This window comes from Sycon ciliatum, chromosome 2, assembly GCF_964019385.1.
Source record: "Sycon ciliatum chromosome 2, ocSycCili1.1, whole genome shotgun sequence".
Classification (NCBI taxonomy): domain Eukaryota; kingdom Metazoa; phylum Porifera; class Calcarea; order Leucosolenida; family Sycettidae; genus Sycon; species Sycon ciliatum.
This window is the reverse complement of record NC_088644.1, coordinates 14,520,587-14,535,240: the sequence shown is the minus strand read 5'-3', so window position 1 is coordinate 14,535,240 and position 14,654 is coordinate 14,520,587.

Genomic DNA, 14,654 nt, shown 5'->3' with positions numbered 1-14,654 from the left:
GATCCGCTCTGGGAGTGCCGATTTATGGAATATATGCTCTCAACTGGTTATGCATCTCAATATATTTAGCATTTGGCGGCTCTACTCAGAGTCATCGGCGGCTCCATGCGGAGGCATTGGCGGCTCCATGCGGAGTCATTCGCCGGCTCCATGCGGTGTCATTTGCCGGCTCCATGCGGAGTCATTCGCCGGCTCCATGCGGAGTCATTTGCCGGCTCCATGCGGAGTCATTTGCCGGCTCCATGCGGAGTCATTCGCCGGCTCCATGCGGAGTCATTTGCCGGCTACATGCGGAGTCATTCGCCTGCTCCAAGCGGAGTCATTTGCTGGCTCAGCTGCGAGCCATCTAACGGCTCCAAGCAGAGCCATTGCTGGAAAGCTACCTGCACAACCGGCGCCTGCAGGCTGTTGTGGGCGGCCAAGAGTCCTCCCTGCACCATATCCAAGCAGGGGTACCGCCAGGTAGCATTCTTGGACCTACGTTATTCCTCCTGTACGTAAATGACTGCGAGGACACCTTGCCTGCTGGTGCTGAGCTTGCCACCCATGCAGATGACACGACACTGTATCAGTGCATCTCTGCCACCGCCAGCATATCCGACTCCGCAGCACAACTCCAGGAAGCAGTGGACGCCGTCTCCCACTGGGGTTCCAAGTGGAAGGTCACCTTCGAGCCATCCAAATCTCAGGCCCTCATCATCGACAACCGCAAGCCTCCCCCGGAGTTCCCACCAGTGCTCTTCAATGGAGTGACTGTTCCTGAAGAGAAGGAAACGGTTTAGACCGGCGCCTCTCTAGCATCCCCCCCCCTTACCAAAATGTGATGTTATCTTTCACTTTGCTTCTCTCACGACCATCTACCCATTGTCCTCGTTTCTCACTATTATTCATTTCCCTCCTTCCTCCCCTCCTCATTGTTTTACTGCATTATGGCGCGCTTTGTCTGCGTAGACGCCGAGACCTTTGAGGTCGGCAGAGCAGACTGGCCCCGCCACCACTTCTCACACATATTCGGGAATATAGTGGACTTTCGTAAAAAAAAATTAAATGAAAAATATATAAAAAAGAGAGAGAGAGAGAGAGAGAGAGAGAGAGAGAGAGAGAGAGAGAGAGAGAGAGAGAGAGAGAGAGATCGAGCGAGCGAGGGCGGCAAGTGAAAGGGTCTGGGTTAGCTATGGCAAATATGGGTGCGCAAGTAGCTACCCACTCCCACGGAACAAAAGGTGACAAAAGGTAAGTACGAGGGTGCATGCAGGCCAGCTTGGAAAAGGTTGTAGAACGTTCGGGAGGAGGTACCTAAACTACGATTGTCCGTAAACCTGTGTCAGGCCACATGTCATGTGGGCTTGTTTAAGTTTTAACCTGACAGTAAAGTGGTGCAGATCCTTTTGGGGTGCTTCTGAGTAACATGATGTGTACGTGGTATTGAATGTATAACAGGTATCAGCTGTCCACAACCAGATTCACTTACCAATGGTAAATCCAGACATACAGGTGTGAGATACCAGGATACAGTAACTTATGAATGTAATACAGGATATTCCATGGTGGATCATCCAACTGGTACTCTGACAGCAACGTGTATGGCAAACAAGACATGGTCTCAGCCTGTACCCGAGTGTCAACGTAAGTGATGGACTATTATCACTCTTGCCGTCCCCTCATTCACCCTGCTACTCCTATCCCCGGCACCAAGGCTTGGCAACGAAGTACACCAAGTAACCATGTATTAGCCCAGAATCCGCAAACATGCAAGCAGACTAGAGATGATCCAGGTGCACCCGCACGCCTTCTTGGGCACTTGATGCACACAGAGACCCCCCCCCCCCCCAACACACACAAACAATACCCCCCCCCCCCCCACACACACATACACATACACAAAGATCCCCCCTCCCCCCACCACCACCACACACACACAGACCCCCCCCCCCCCACACACACACCCAACACACAAAGAGACCCCCACCCCACCCACCCACACAGAGACCCCCACATACACACATGGAGACACCCCCCCCCCCCTCTTCCCACACACACACACACACATGCAGACCCCCCCCCCCCCACACACACACACACATACACCAGGGCCTGCTCTAGACATTCAACACAGCCCGGTCAGAGTGTACTTAGCGCATGCAGGCCAGCCGGGTCAAGCCGGGTCAGATCATCCGGCAGAAAAACAACCAAAAAGCCTGCTCAAAACGCAGCAAAACAGAAAGGTGGATTTATCACCGGAAATCTGACATTTTAGAGAACAAGGCGAACTATCAAAGTCCGCAAACGTAGAAGGTAAACGACATTACGTGAATCATATAATCTTTCTCTATTTCAGGATTACCCAAAGGCTAACGCCTATCTGGGGGATCTCCTATTTGTGTATGTACTAGTAACATAGTTATGGATGCGAGAGAAAGAAGAATGCAAAGCAGTTCCATTGGATTCTGATTTAACAATTTGAAAAAAAGGAATTCTGTTTTCTAATTAGTGCTAGTAGCAGGACGAACGACCAAATCCACCGCCGCTCGTCTTCCTTTGGAAATGCGTCTTGCACACAAAGCGCATGACATGGATAGACTGGCATGGTCTTAGTCCATCCAGGGTCGACCTTTCTTCCAAGAGTCTTGGAAAGCGTGAGTTCTTTTTCTCTTCGCTGCGGGCTCCATCGTCCAAATCACCAGTAGGCTGAAAACTTGCAACTGTGTCAAAAGCTATAGCCAAAGTTACGCTTTTGACTGCCTGCCCCATCGACTTTGAATGTCCTGACTTCCTGCTCGCCGCTGGCCAGATCGCGCTCGAACCAGTTGACCCCAGTTGACCCTAGCCGAGTTTCTGTCACTTGTAGACTGTAGTGTGTATGGTTGCGCTAGATTTTCAACAGATGGGGTCCGCGAGTCGGGCGCGTGATCCGGCTGACCCGGCTCTCCAGCAGGCCCTGATACACAGGGTACCAATGCTCTCTCACACGCACACCAGCACAGCGTACCATTCACTTTAGCATCCACAAACAAACAATGGACACGTCAGGTTGGAGACTGCCGTGATTTATTTCGTACCACTATAATATTCAAGGATATGCTCTTAATAATAATAATAATAATAATAATTAAAAAGCTTCCGTGGAGATAAAAATGTAATCAACGCAATAAATAGAGTAAGCTGCGCACTCAGTACAAACACCATAAGCAAAACTTGTTTTCATGTAAATAAAGAAGCTTGTTCCTAAACGTTTTCGTCGCCATCTCATCAGAGGATTACTGGCAAATCAACAAAAGCTCTTAACTCAATATATATATACGCACAATGCAAGTAATAATTTAGACCCTAACTAGCGCGATAAAATGAGAGCTGAAAGAAACATTACACCATTCAACGATATCAGGTGACAACAGATGCGATAAATTCACCACTAGAAAGTTACCATGCAACCACAAACGAGAACTACTGATCTAAATTCACAAACAATTTCAACGTAAACAAATTCTTTTTCTGCCTACACAAAATCGGCTTGGTGGTAAAAATGTAAATAGACTCCAATACACGCGAATACCTTTGACTACGTGAACGAGACCAAACAGAAAAGCAATCATCAGCATAACTAGAACGACAATCACTATTCTTAACAAGATGGTTGGCGATAGAAGATTCATACACCCTAACAACGCTACTAGAACCAGTACATACTTTGGAATTACGTGACAATGAAACCGACCTGACATTCCTTGCCGCTACTGCCAATCCAGACGAGGCCGATGTAGATGTCCGTACCAAAGGCACGTCCATTACTGACACTGCCTGCTGCGATGATGCTCCCTTTGACGTTCCAATGGCTGTTGATGTTGATGAAGAGGAGGAGGGAGATGAGGAAGACGCTGACGACGACGATGACGACAACGACGGAGACGATAAAGACTCTGCTAACCTCGCCCTAGAGCGAGTCACTGGTCCCGCAGACAAACCATCCGGTGGTTTCTTCGGTGGCCGGCCACGCTTCTTGCCACCGGAGGTGGACACACCGGATGACGGTACAAAGGAAGTCAAAGAAGACGAAACCGCAGATACCAACGATGATGACGGGATAGAAGGAAGAGACGGTAAAGACGAAGGCAATGACGAACAAGCCGATGCCGACGAAGAAGACAACGACACCCCAGTTGGTTCCGTCCCCAGCGAGGGTGCACCTCCAGTCGCAGTACCAATCTTTGGGGGACGACCTCGTCTAGGCCTTGACGACCGTGCCTCAACAGGCATAACGTGAAGAGGCACATGCTGGTGGATCCGTGCCTCCAGGTGCTGAAGGGTCCTACCCACATACCGGCTCTCACATTGCCGGCACTCGAAGTTGTAAATAAGATGTGATAATTTAAGAGTGGGTAGGACATCCTTCTTCACCATGAAGGCACGAGCTGTTGTGTAGACGAACCGGACACTAACATTACGAAAGTTCGATTCTGCAGCTGACTTAACTCGACGTTGCATGGTACGGCAAACAGCTTCACCCTTCCAAGGCAAACGAAGATACACCGGAGTGGCCTCGGAGGACACTTCCTTCGCTCCACCCAGTGTACTAACTACGACATATTTAGATATCACATATTCCGGGTACCCATTTAAACGAAACAAAGTGCGTAGCCGCTCCAGCTCCTCATCCAACTTTGAAGGCGAACATAATCGACGAGCACGATCCACTAGATTACGAACGAGATTAATTTTGTACGACCTCGCAGTAAACGAGTCCCAAACAATGTACAAGCCGGTGAACGTTGGTTTCCGGTACACTGATGTAATTACACCACCCATACCAGACTTCTCTACAAGAACGTCCAAGAAGGACAATTTACTAGCCGATTCAAACTCACACGTAAACTTCAGTAACGGGTGCAGCTTATTCAATAATTCAAGAAACTCCTGCGCGTCGCTCCGAGACTGAAAGTAGGACCAACTATCGTCAACAAAACGACAATACACCGCAGGCCATTTACATTTGGGGACCAATGATTCGCAGTAACCCACAAATATATTTGCAAGAACTGGACCCAACGGTGAACCCATCGCGACACCATCTATCTGACGATACATAACATTCTCAAACGAAAATTCAACGCCAGACGTAACCATATTCATAAGACGGCGAAAGTACGTCTCTTCGATAGTAACAGGAGAACCTACATTACCACGGTACATAGCATCACAGCAAATATCAATCGTAAAATCCAAAGGTACGTTCGTGAAAAGACTCACAACATCAAACGAGCACATAAAGAATGTCTCCGGGAATTCGTGATCATGCAAAAAGTCGGCAAACTCAAAACTATCCTTGACTACATATGTACTGTACATGTCGAGAACAGGCTGTAACAAACGACAAATCCACCTCGACACTTTGTACTGCGGCGAACCACACATGGACAAGATCGGACGAACTGGACAACCAACCTTGTGAATTTTGGGTAAGCCATACATGCGCGGTCGCGCAGAACCAATTGGACTAAATGAATCCGACTCAGTCTGCGTGATCTGCTTCAGCAATACTAACTCTTTAAAATAGTTGCATAATTGTTCCTCTATTTTTCATTGGAACGTCAAAGGGAGCATCATCGCAGCAGGCAGTGCCAGTAACGGACGTGCCTTTGGTACGGACATCTACATCGGCCTCGTCTGGATTGGCAGTAGCGGCAAGGAATGTCAGGTCGGTTTCATTGTCACGTAATTCCAAAGTATGTACTGGTTCTAGTAGCGTTGTTAGGGTGTATGAATCTTCTATCGCCAACCATCTTGTTCAGAATAGTGATTGTCGTTCTAGTTATGCTGATGATTGCTTTTCTGTTTGGTCTCGTTCACGTAGTCAAAGGTATTTGCGTGTATTGGAGTCTATTTACATTTTTACCACCAAGCCGATTTTGTGTAGGCAGAAAAAGAATTTGTTTACGTTGAAATTGTTTGTGAATTTAGATCAGTAGTTCTCGTTTGTGGTTGCATGGTAACTTTCTAGTGGTGAATTTATCGCATCTGTTGTCACCTGATATCGTTGAATGGTGTAATGTTTCTTTCAGCTCTCATTTTATCGCGCTAGTTAGGGTCTAAATTATTACTTGCATTGTGCGTATATATATTGAGTTAAGAGCTTTTGTTGATTTGCCAGTAATCCTCTGATGAGATGGCGACGAAAACGTTCAGGAACAAGCTTCTTTATTTACATGAAAACAAGTTTTGCTTATGGTGTTTGTACTGAGTGCGCAGCTTACTCTATTTATTGCGTTGAATAATAATAATAATAATTTTCCTAACGATGTGAACGGTTGCACTTTCTGAGCTCTGATGAGCAGAACTTCCTTAGCGTGGCTCAATGGCTCGTCCGCTCAGAAAATTGAACGTTTTGTTCATTGTAATACTTATTTCAATAATGGATGGAAATGGGGGCCAGGGGGCCCGGAGAAAGCGCTGGTCGGAGGAGGAAGTGAGAGTGTTGGCTGAGTGCTACGCAATTGCGACGCCTGGAGGTGTCCAGTCTCGTGGGTACATGAGACGGATGCACGATGCTTGGTGTGGCAGGGGCCTGGAGAGACAGGTAAGCGAGGTAAATTTGGCCAACCAGTTGCGAGAAATTCGGAAGAGCGGACGACTCTCCTCTGCCGATGTCGAGGCCATTCGTCAGCAGTGCACGGCAGAAGAACCAGCAAGGACGGAGACCAGTCCAGAGGCGTCTCGGGATGCGCTATGTGAGGAAGCCATGGCGACTGGAGCGCTAGGCGACCGTGGCCTGGCGGGGTGCTGCGGTGGTGCTGGTGCTTCTGCTACTGCTAGTACTAGTACTACTATTGCTACTGCAGCTAGTACAGTTGCTGCTGCTGCTGGTGCGACTACTGCTGCTGACATGACACCGCGTGGCCAGGCTGTGTGCGCTTGTGCATGTGGAAGCAGTTCACCCCACGGTACGTGTACATGTGAGTTACCTAGTAGATCTACTAGTGATGACAGTGATGATGTGGCGTGTGGTGTTGAACCCAATCTACCGACTGTAGAAAACGCCACCAACACTGATGCTGAGCAGTACAACCTGGAAGATGAGCTGCTGCCTGAGGAGATTAGTGATGTAACGGAGGAGTTGGAGAAGAGGTATCGTGCAGAGGTCGTGGCCGACATGGCACAGCGACAATGCCTCCCTAATCCAACAAAAAAGCATGTACAAAATAAATTATTATACAGTGTTACCGCCATGGTCAACTCTCAGCTCAAGCTTGTGTGTCGCCGGCTATTTCCTGATGGTGAGGCGTCGCTCCATGAGATCAATTGCCTCGTGTATGCTGGTGCTTGCGTTTGCATATCGACTATCCAAGGCAGTCAGAATCATCCGACTGGCAATGCCAAGCAAAACGGAAGTGACAAGGACCATCCGCCGCAGTGGCAGATCCGATTGACAAAGGAAATCGATCAACTCCGCTCGGATGTTTCCCGACTCACCAGCATGCTACGATATCCATCGGAGAAACATCATGACTTCTGGAGGAGATATGAAGTTGAAGTCGGAAACACAGACGAGTTGGAAATGAAGCTACAGGGAAAGAAAGATCGACTTCTTGCGCTAGCAGCCAGAATGCGTCGATACCGAGAAAATGAAAAGGCCAAAAAAGCCAACAAAATGTTCCAAATGAATGAGCGTACTTTCTACCGGACGCTTCGGGAGCCTGCACACTCTGTTAGTGGTGCTTCAAATCGATTGGAGACGCCGCAATTTCAGGGCTCACAGCATCACACAAAAGCGTGGGCGCCATTTTGGACAGGCCGCTGTCACACGAGCCAGCCAGCATGCCAGAATCGTGTACATGTGATCAGGCAGATATCTCTGAAAACTTGAAAGTGGGGTGCATTCAAAATGTTCATTTGTACCAATGCTTTTCCCTAGGCCTCTGAAACTCTAGGAACATACTCTCAATACCCATTGTAAGGATTTGTCCGAGAGTTTTTTGTTAAAATCGATACGGTTTGGCATATATATGGAGCCAAAGTATCAGTTGGTGCAGGCGTAATTCTGATTTGGATTACTGTACTAAAATTGAAAAGTCGCTCGGAGAAGTTCTTCTAATTTTCCTACTGAAAATTTTAAGCTATTGGCCATCAAAATCGGGCCAGAGACGGGTACAAACGAACATTTCAAAAGCAACCCTATCTGCAGTGCAGCCACGAGGAAGAACCGCGCGCGCTGCACTTGTTGTGAATGCGGAAATAAAACAACACAACAGCAGCAAAGCAATTTTTTGAAATGTTTTTGCTACTCGCCTGGCGCTTCATCGCTGTGTCCTCCAGGAGTTATCAAGGCTATGGCAGACCGAAGAAATACATGGCCCGCACAACGGCGAAGCCATTGGACTTGTTCTCTTGCAACGAAACGGAGTGGCGAATCAAATAATTCACAACTCCACATCGTCACCACTGCGCTACACGGCTCTTCGCAGACCAGCCGTATACTTACGTTTACACAACAGGACTTCACGGCGGAGAAACTAAAACTAGAACACGACGTGAGTCATTGATGCATGCCGTCAAGGAATGCTAGTCCTTTCCCTCTCCCGTCACCCGCGCCTGTGCATCAGCGGCGTAGCTGCCCGGCTGTAGATGTTGAACTCTTTCGTCAACGACTGCAGGATTCTGCTCGGGGCTACTTTTCGCAGGACTCCGTGTGCGGACAGTCTGAATGAAGCCTTCGGCCGACAAGGCCAACACTGCTCGCGAAATAATCCACTTGGAAGGAAACAAGAACTACCGAAATGAAATAGAGATAGTGAGACAGTCTCCGGCCATCTCCTTCACCATTCACGACTCAGTCCTTGTCACAGCAACTAAGCCCAAGCAAGTCAAAATATCCTTGCGCGACTGCGTTCTACGCCTGCGCTTAGCGGTCACGCGAGTTCGTTTCTATGGTGATCAGATCCAAGATGTCCTCCCACGTAATCGAGGTTTTGGCATGGTTGCTGTGAGCCCTGAATTTCCAGAGGCGGGTGAAGCCACCGAATTCTGGAGTGATATTCTGTCTACACCTGCGCCGTTCACCGCTGGTGAGTGGTATGTAAGGCAAGCAGAATATTATGAAGAACACGTCCCTGTGCAGAGTAGCGCAGTTATCACCCAGGACATCCTGGCTGACTGCCTACGCAAACTAGCCTTGTGGAGGGCTCCGGGCCATGACAAGTTGCATGGGTACTGGTGGAAGAGGCTGACAAGCCTGCACTCTTACCTTCGGAGAGCCTTCCAGAAGGTGATTTTTTTTTTTTTTTTTACAATGATCACAGCTCACAGGCAAAGACAAAAAATTGCATAGTGGGAGCATAGTGATAGATGGCGACAGTGACATTCCGGGATGGTTGACGTCTGGCGCTACTACTCTCCTTCCTAAGACTTCTCCACCTTCGGCAATGCCCAAAGATTATAGACCAATTACGTGTCTTCCGATACAGTACAAGCTCTTTACCGCCGCCATATCGAAGATTATGTGGCAGCACATCAATCAACATGAAATACTTGCAACGGAGCAGCGCGGTTGTGCAGCAGCTGGTCTTGGTTGCAAGGAGCACCTGATGGTGGATAAGATGATTCTGGAGGATGCCCATACGAAAGGGCGAAATTTGGTCATGGCATACCTGGACTTCAAAAAGGCGTTTGATAGTGTCGCATGAATGGATTCTACATGCTTTGATGATGTATCGATTCCACCCGTCTTTGGTCAGAACTATTGCCCGTAGCATGCAGAACTGGAGAACGACAATGCACATATGCGACCAGGGAAGATGCAGGGTCACTACCGGCAACATTTCTATAAGAAGAGGCATATTTCAAGGTGACACATTATCCCCGTTACTGTTTTGCCTGGCGCTAAACCCAATCAGTTTTGAGCTCAACCGATTGCCTTTGGGATACAGAGTCAGCTGCAGAGACGCCGAGTTGACTATCAATCACTCTTGGTACATGGACGACATTAAACTCTACGGGAAAACTACAAAGGATGTGACTACCCTCGTGTCTACCGTGTGTGGCGTTGGTGATGACATCGGCATGAATCTCAACCCGGCCAAGTGTGCCGTGCTGCACGTCAGGAGAGGAAAACCAGATGAAGGATGCTCTATCCAGGTTGGCGATGAGACCATTGCAGAGTCGCTACGACTCAATGAAACATACAAGTACCTTGGAGTAGTGCAAGCAGCCATGATACCTCACCCGCAGCTCAAGACGCAACTCACTGCAGAATACAAAAAGAGATTGTATTTGCTTCTTAACAGTGGATTGAATGCGCGAAACATGGTCAAGGCCATCAATACGTATGCTCTGCCGGTTATGACATATAGTTATGGAATCGTAAATTGGACCGAGGCTGAAATCAAGACCACAGATCGAGCGACAAGATCAGCCTTGACTGCGTCTGGATTTCACCACCCCAAAGCCTCAGTCAACAGGCTCTACATGAAGAGGGGAGATGGAGGCCGGGGCTTGGTCTCTTGTGAGGATATGCACGGCCGGAGCATGTGTGGCCTGGCCCGCTACATGAGTACCAGCCCAATAGACAGAATAAGCCTGCTTTATCAGTATCATCAACAAAAACCTACAACAAAAAGCCACTCAATAACTGCAAAGGCCGCTAAGTTCCTGTCGAGTTTGGATCTGCCAGCAGCTGGACCAGCTTTACCCAATAAGCATACCATTAAACAAGCGTGCGCTGAGCGAAAATCCAAAACACTTTCCACTATGCCGCTGCATGGGAGATATTGGAGCCGATTGGAGGAGAATCACCTAGATAAGGAGCTTACCTTCATGTGGTTGAAATCAAGGACACTGAAACCTTCAACTGAAGGCATGATTATGGCAGCACAAGACCAATCCCTCAAAACGAAAAATTACCAATACGCCATAATGAAGTCAATTGCTCGAACTGATGCCAATTGCAGGCTTTGCAAGGGCAGCTTAGAAACAATTGACCACATTGTCAGTGCCTGCCCAGTTCTTGCTCGGACCAGTTACATCGAACGTCATAACCGGATAGTAAAGTATGTGCACTTCGAAATGTGTAGAGCACGAGATCTACCTACTGGTGCTTCACGATTCGACCACCAGCTCAAGGCATTGGTCAAAAGTGATCGGTATCGGCTCTATTGGGAGTATTCGGTCCCAACTGACCTGAAACTGTCAGCAAACAGGTCTGATCTGCTCCTTGTTGATGACAATGAGCGCATCGCCTACATTATAGACATCAGCGTTCCTGGTGAGAACAACATCAATAAGAAAATGGCTGAAAAGCGCTCGAAATATTATGATTTGAAGCGGGAGATTTCGAGGATTTGGTCCCTCACCCAGGTTGACGTGGTCGCTGTGGTTGTCGGTGCCCTGGGAGGCTTGGTGAGGGAGACTCCTCAATGCCTCCGGACTGTGCAGGGAGGAGACCTGGCTATTGTACAACAGGAGGCTATACAAGGTTCGATTAAAATACTAAGAACTATCCTTAACATGTAGATGCACCTCTGCTGCGTTTGCATGTTCAATAGCTAAGAGACTTGAATAACGACTGATAAAGACTGATATTTCCTTTGTTACTCCCTTCATTGGTTGATGTATTTTGCCTGTCGCTGCAAATTCTTTATTATTGTTTTGATGTTGGAATTCGGATTGAGTTTCTTTCCTTTCTTCCTCTTCCTTCAACTATTTCTTGTCCCTTTGGTTTTTAGGTTTTATTTATTTATTTATTTTTGTTTGTTTTTTCACTTTCTTTTTGCTGTCCCACCCATGGAAATATTTCCCGGTGGGTCTGGCTTATCGCCTTCGAAAGAAGTGAATAAAGGAGAGATAATAATGGCAATAAATAAGATAAATTGTGCACTCATAACATGCAACAGCAAAAATGAAGAAAGTCAAGTTCCAATAAATTTTTTGAATGGATTGGGAGAACTTCAAATTCAAAGGATCAGTTGGGGAAGTGAACTGCCTGAAAAGAGAAAATATCGCCAGACCCACCAGGACTCGAACCCGGGACCTTGCTTGTCATGAGCAATGCTCTAACCACTGAGCTCTGGGACCGGGCTGAACACGGCTGTTCGCGCACGGACATTACAATATGGCGTCGTTTAGTGCGATTTACGCAACACGGTACAAACCTCATGAATACGATGAGAGTTTGCGTTTTGGGATGAAACTCATGTCACTCTCCGTGTGGTTCCACGATTTCTCAAGTCAAACCAGAATTTATTATTTGAAACCGCTCGAGCGAGATACTCAATATCAAGACAATTTGAGGGAGAAGGAAGGTAAAAGGAACTCCTGCCATGGTCAACCAGCATCCTGACCTTTTCGAACCTCTCCAAGCTATCCCTGGTAGTCTGGATATTGACGCACGCACTGATTTTCAGCTTCTCCTCGTCGGAATCACGGGTGCTACTTTCAAATTTGCCGATATGCACTCGAACAAACGCACAATTGGATCTACATCACAATTTCGGGGCTATCTGTGTGCTTGCTGCCTTTCTCAGCAATACCCCACATGTCTACTGGGCAGTTTCCACCAGGCCTCGGCCTCGGCCTGCTGGACTCAACAGCGACTCCAGCGCCATGCCATCTGTCCCCTAAATCGCATGAAAAGGTAGCTCAGCATCGCACGCACGGGACCTGAAGTTTGTGCACGGGACGTGATAAAACTTGGTGAAGATAGCCAGAAGATAGTCCTCTACCTGGGAAAACTTAAAGCTACACTGGGAAAACTTCTGAAAGGACTTCTTGAGGCAGGCATGTCAACGATGAATCAAGCAACGAGCGAGAAAGAAGGCTTGACTTGTGCAACGCGGAACAAACTGTTCCTGCGAGAAAGTTGGGCATGTGAGGTACCAGCGGAAAGCTAGTTTCAAGAGGAACACGGAATGCCTGTTTTCCGGGTAATCCTGGCCTGGCAGCTTTCTAAATCAAGCGAAAACCACAGCGAAATCGCCTGCTGAGAATTTGAAAAATTCAAATTTTCTTGCCGATCCAGCCCAATCGAGACTTCCGGCTGCCATCTTGTTTAACCCTTTACCGGCAAGTGCATTTTGTATATGAAATCCATACCATAGAGAAGGATGCCAATAACTCACAACAAGGGCGCATTTTGTATGTGCAAGTTATGTTTTCTTGGAAGTCTGGTACTACTTCTTGACCATGGAAAAATTTATTTTCACATACCACACACATACGCTGCTAAATTGGCACCTATACGTCTAAACACGGAAATTGTACATAATGCAAATCGTCAGATTCCGACATTGACATGATACTGCCAAAACCAGTCGACTTCAGAGCGGAAACGAACGCCATAGCCATCACCGACTTCAGTGGCTGTGCCTCGCTCACAATTGAGATCAGCATCGCCCCAGAATCGCTGTCCGATGGCTCCGTAAGGTCGTGCGCAAGTCGCGCTGCGCTGCCGTCACTCAGGTACGTAGAAAGTCGATGGCCTAAAATTTCGTCTCAGGGAAACTGTCGACACGGGGACCACTCTCCATGGCTTCCCCACCATAAGCACCATCAGATTCTTCCAGGTACATCACGACGACATCGTCTTCAGCGGCTGGAGCTCCCGATATTTGCGTGAGAATTTACTTGATGTGCGCTCCGCTCCGCAATTTGAAATTCGCTTGCATCGGCGGCTGGAACGAAGTGTTTATCTGTCGTAGGTCCCAGAGCGAAGGTCTGCTAGGTCCTTGTCGGAGAAGTCATCTGAGGACGAAAAGAACTCACTGCGCAAGGGGAAATGCACCTGACGACGTTTTGACGGAGGCAGACGGCATTGTCGGCGGGCGTGTATTTCCGTAAGTTTTCGATCGCGCAGTTCTCAATGAATCAAAATGGGACACGCGTAGATCTCTTCAGCTACGGATAGGATCATACCTAGGCTGTGTGAGGGCCAAGGGAAATCCCCGTGGGCTGATGCTTCCTGTCATACCAGGCATGGTTTTAGTATGCATGTCGAATGCGTCGTTTACGACGCATTCAAGTATGGGGCTGCCGGTGTTCAGACGGTAGTACGTAATATTTCTCTGGCATGGCATCACTAAGACTAGAAGTAATGGTTCCTTTTATTATTGATAGCTGGAGCAGTCCTTTCTCTGTCTTGTGCCAATACTGCAATAGTGATTCATGTATCAAGGCCTGAGCTACACTGTAGGCTGTAGTCTTCCCTGTCTCTCTTGTGGTTTTCTATTCATGGGGGCGATCTACAAAGTGGCGTCATAACTATTTCCAACTGGCCGTTCATGTATTACATGCATCTACTTTTTAGCTGTGTGTTGTTGCTTGTTGCTGTGCATGGTCATACCTTTGTATTGCAAAGTATCATGGCTAGCTTTCGTGCCGTACAACAGCGCGTGTGCGGTGGCTACGCCTCTGCTGTTTTGCCAGCTGACAGTGCGGCATAAATTACTTCATCTTTGCCTTTTGTCTTCGGTTGTGTACCGACATGGAATGTTTTCGGTTTTAGTAGTTCCTTGGTTCGCGTTGTGTAGCTAGCTAGGCTGCTCTTTCAGGTGTAATTGTATTTGGAGTGAAAAGATAAGATAACGTGTTCCTTCGTGTGAACATTCTGGTAGCAGAGGATGGTTATCGCCTGAGTGAGCAGTTCAGTTTCGGAAATTTAAATTATTCAGATC